Raw genomic sequence first — 5,183 nt, forward strand, 5'->3', positions numbered from 1 at the left:
TGATGAATTATCCTTTGATTTACCGTACCCCAAAACTAACATTTTTGTTTATTGCGAAGCCATTAAGATGAAAATGGGCTTCAAAAAATTGTTCAAATGGCTCTGAGCACTATGGGACTTAACTTCTGAGGTCATCAGTCCCCTAGAACTTAGAACTACTTAAACCTAACTAATCCAAGGATCCATGCCCGAGGCAGGATTCGAACCTGCGACCGTAGCGGTCGCGCGGTTCCAGACTGTAGCGCCTAGAATTGCTCGGCCACTCCGGCTGGCAAAATGGGCTTCATATGACATAATAAGCTGATGAATAAATTCATTACTCTCCCTGGCTAATTCTTGGATGTGAATCGCAAAATTTCGACGCAGTTCATGGTCCACGGGTTTTAGATCCTGGACTTCCACTTGCTGCACTAACTGTATTTTGTATGGAAACATCTTTAAACCAAGTTTTAAAATTCTCCTTAAGGATGTTTGGAACATCCCTAATTCCCTAGAACGTCTTCTCGTTGATGTTTCTGATTCTTCTTCCACACTGGCACTAACTCTTTCAACGTTCTCTTCGTTGCGAGCTGAAGGTGATATGCAGTAGGTGGAAGGTCCATCACAAAACTCTTTTCCTTTACGCGTGTCATTAGTTTCTGAATCGTCGTCGCTGAGGGTCCGTCTCTGACTCGGAAATGGTTGTGATAAGCTCTTTGTGTCAGAACAACAGACCTGTTATTTTGAAAATAAAATTGCACTATTTTTTTATTCGTTGTTCCTCGGTATAATTCATCACGCACAATCTCGAAAGCATCCATTATGACATACGCCTGTAACAAAATAAACAGAATAACAAAGAGGATATATACATGTTAACTTCTACTCTGCCTGCTGGCCAACTATGTACCTGCAGCTGTTTTCATTCCGCAAATGGAAGCTGGCAACAGCGCTACGAATTGTCAAGGATCGTTTTACAACGTCTTGCCTATAGCACTGGGAGCGATACACCAAGCTCCATTAGTAACAGGCCACAACTGGTCGCTTGACGACTTTCCCTGATGTCATTTTGGTCCTTACGCAAACACCCGTGATGTGAAAACGGCCGCCAGCTCCATGTGCTCTCTGCCATTCTATCTGCTGCTGGCCGCTTTTGCCTTTCCAGAATCTGGCTCATTAAGGCAGCCCTTCGGTAGCACTCCAAGGAGTGCGTCTCTGCCTACGTAACGGCTGCACAGAAAGATCACAAAATCGTAGCCAGCAGAAGGAAAGACCCATCACTTCCCATTACTCAGGTGCAACTAGACGCCGAGACACTAGTACGCCAGTCATTTTCATTCCGTCTCATTAAACGCCATAACAATGAAAATGAAAGGGAAGCAAGGCTTCAGACCTTTTCGTCTTTCAGTGTGCTTCCCAGTCGGTATTTTGGCCTAATACAGAATGAAATTTTCACTCTGCAACGGAGTGTGCGATGATATGAAACTTTCAGGGAGATTAAAACTGTGTGCCGCACCGAGACTCGAACTCGGGACATGAAGAGTGGGCCGCGCGGGGTGGTAGCTACCCTCTGTAATAAAAACATCTGAGTCAATGGCTCAACACTGAACTTGAAAGGGTGTCAGGGGACATCCGCACCCAACAAATGCGACGAACAAAATAAGCCGGCATGGTAGCTCAGCGTGTTCGATCAGAGGATTAGCTGCCCTATGTAATAAAAAAAACTGAGTTAATGGATCAACGACGAACTGAAACGGGTGTGTTGCGACGTCCGTCCCGAGCAGATACAACGAACGAAAGCGAACAAAATGAGATTTAGCAAAATAAAAAAGGGGGTGGGGGGGGGGGGGCGGTGTAAGGCGGCTTGTCTTGGTCCGTGCAGTTTCCCCCGCCAGAGGTTCGTGTCCTCCCCCGGGCATGGGGGTGTGTGTTGTCCATAGCGCAAGTTAGAGTAAGTAGTGTGTAAGCTTAGGCACCAAACCACCGCAGTTTGGTCCCATAAGACTTGACCACAAATTTCCAAATTTTTTTACATGCAGAGTGAAAATTCCATTCTGGAATCATCTCCCAGGCTGTGTGGCTAAGCCATGTCTCCGCGATATCCTTTCTTCCAGGAACGCTAGTTTGCAAGGTTCGCCAGAGACCTCGTGCGAAGTTTGGAAGATAGGAGACGAGGTACTGGCGGAAGTAAAGCTGTGAGGGCGGGTCATGAGTTGTGCTTCTGCAGCTCAGTCGTTATAAAACTACCCGCAAAAAGCATAGGTCCAAAGTTCGAGTCTCGGTCCGGCACACAGTTTTAATCTGCCAGGAAGTTTGGTATTTTGGCTGTTTACAGAAATTTTGCTAAGAATTTTACCTCCTAAGTAGTATTGGTAATATAAGAAATTTGAAACAAAGGACATATGTTCTGTCAGTAGCATCGTACACTTCAGGAAACTTTATTGAGATATTTTACTTGCATACTTCGCAGAGATACATAAAACTCGTAAAAGAATCCAAAAAACAAATTCTGTCTTGATTAAATCGAGCGAGGTAGCGCAGTGGTTAGCACACTGGCCTCGCGGTCGGGAGGACGACGATTGAAACCCGCGTTCGGCCATCCAACTGATTTCCGAAAATAGCTTCAGGCAAATGCCGGGATGGTTCCTTTGACAGGGCACGGACGATTCCCTTCCCCATCCTTCCCTAATCCGAGCTTGCGGTCCGTCTCTAATGACTTCGTTGTCGACGGGATGTTGAACACTGATCTCTTCTTTCGATCAGACTGCATTTTTATGATGAAAATCTTACTTCTTTATTACTGGTTCCAACAAACTGACAAAGTGTCCGAAGTCCTCCGATGTATTAGGATAAAATTGTTCAAATTTTCCATCATTTTTTCCGGGCTGGAAGTGGTGGGATTTGTGTGTGTGTGTGTGTGTGGGGGGGGGGGGGAGGGGGGTGAAATCATCCGACTTCTGCCTGATTTGATACAGCACGCCACTAAATTCTCTCCTGTGTCAACCTCTTCTTCATCTCAGGAGTAATGCATCTCAGTTATTTGTTGAATGTATTCCAATCGCTGTCTTTCCTCATAGTTTTTAAACTCCACAGGTGCCATTATAATACCATGGATGTTATTCCCTGATGCCTTCAGACATCTACATCTACATCTACATCTACATCCACATCCATACTCCGCAAGCCACCTGACGGTGTGTGGCGGAGGGCGTGTTACATCATCCTGTCCCTTTGTCTTGTCAATGTTTTCCACATGTTTCTCTCCGATTCTGTGTAGAACCCCGTCATTCCTTATCTTCTCAGCGCCTAATTTTCAGCATGCTACTGCAGCACCACACCATAAAGGCTTCGATTATCATCTTTTCTGGATTTCCAACAGTCCATGATTCACTTCCATACAATGCTCTGCTGCTAACGTACATCTTCAGAAATTTCTTAGTCAAATTAAGGCTGATGTTTGGTATTAGTAATCATCTTTTGGTTAGCAATGCTTTCCTTGCCGGCGACAGTCTGCTTTTTATGTCCTCCATGCTTCATCTGTCATGTGCTATCTTGCTTATAAGATAGGAAAGTCCGTTACTTTGTCTACCTTATGGTCCTCAGTTTTGATGGAAAGGTTCCTCCTAGTGTCATTTCTGATTCTCCTCACTACTTTTGTCTTTCTTAAGTTTTTTCTGATTCCATATTCTGTTCTGAGCAGATTGCTCATTCCTTCCTGTATGTCCTGTAATTCTACCTCGCATTCGCTGAGGGTAGCTACAACATGAACGAATTTAGGAGGGGTTTTTGATAAGCCTTGTAAAAAAGCAGGAAAAATGCGTTTCTCGTAAACAACTCATCTTACTTCTCGACATAGCCTCCTTTGAGGGACCTGCACTTTGTCTAGTGACCCTCTAGCTTTTTCTTCCCATTGGAAAAAAGGTACTGTGAAACTCTGTAAAATAATCGTTGACTGCAAATATCGTTTCCTCATTTGCTAAACTTTCTCCCAAGCAAACCAAAGTTTCAAGTTAGGGCACAGGAAGAAGTGAATAGGGTAGACGGGGATCCAATCCCAAGCCCAATTCATGCACCTCAGCCATTGTTATTGCTGATGTGTTGGGTGGTGCACTGTCCTGGTGAAACCGCACTTTTTTGGATGTCAGCCGTTCACCAGCCTTTGTCCATTATTTTGACTGCCGCTTTGACCCTGGGGTGTAAAGATAGATCCAGGATTCATCAGCAGTCACAAATCGGCGCAGAAAGTCTTGCGGATTACGAGTAAACATCGCCAGATTTGTGTTGAAATACTGTGCCGGATTCTCTTCTGGTTGACTGTGAGCAGTCACTACAACTACATCATAGCCAATTCTCCGTGCAGGATATTACGAACTCGCTCCTTTCCGATGACTACTGTCTGAGCAACCTCATAAATTCGTATTCGTCTGTCTTGCAATACCATACCACGAATTTTGACCATTAGAATTATATTAGTACCTTCAGCTGCTGACGGGCGTTGATATACAGGGTGCGTCACCTAAAGTTAGCGCTGGATATATTTCGTAAACCACATCAAATACTGACGAACCGATTCCACAGACCGAACGTGAGGAGAGGGGCTAGTGTAATTGTTTAATACAAACCATTACGTATTTGTTTATATGTTCAGATGTGCTAACAAAACTAACGCGGTTCCATTTAAAAAACGTAGTTTTGTTTTAAAAAACATACTTCTGTGCATTTTTTTAATGGTTTGTATTAACCAATTACACTAGCCCCTCGTCTCACGTTCTATCTGTGGAATCGATTCGTCAGTATTTGATGTGGTTTACGAAATATATCCAGCGGTAATGTTAGGCGACTCACCCTGTATCAAAGGGGACAGGTGAAAATGCGTCCCCCGACCGGGACTCGAACCCGGGATCTCCTGCTTACATGGCAGACGCTCTATCCATCTGAGCCACGGAGGATAGTGCGTCTGCAGGGACTATCTCGCGCACGCCTCCCGCGAAACCCACATTCTACCTTGGGGTGGGGCACTACGAATGTAGTGTATCGGACATACAGGAGATCCCAGGTTCGGGTCCCGGTCGGGGCACACATTTTCACCTGTCCCCGTTGATATATATCAATGCCCGTCAACAGCTGAAGGTATTAATATAATTCTAATTTAGTTCTTGACGTCCGTAGCTCGTGGTCGTGCGGTAGCGTTCTCGCTTTCCGCG

General features: G+C 44.9%; 1 non-coding gene across 1 annotated transcript; it reads right to left on the minus strand.

Annotated features, from left to right (window-relative positions):
• Positions 1–4,853: 4,853 nt before the first annotated feature.
• On the minus strand, positions 4,854–4,928 carry Trnat-ugu (transfer RNA threonine (anticodon UGU)). The gene has a single exon. It is a non-coding gene; the product is annotated as a tRNA-Thr (tRNA).
• Between the last annotated feature and the right edge of the window lie 255 nt (positions 4,929–5,183).

This window comes from Schistocerca gregaria, chromosome 8 (assembly GCF_023897955.1).
Source record: "Schistocerca gregaria isolate iqSchGreg1 chromosome 8, iqSchGreg1.2, whole genome shotgun sequence".
NCBI lineage: Eukaryota > Metazoa > Arthropoda > Insecta > Orthoptera > Acrididae > Schistocerca > Schistocerca gregaria.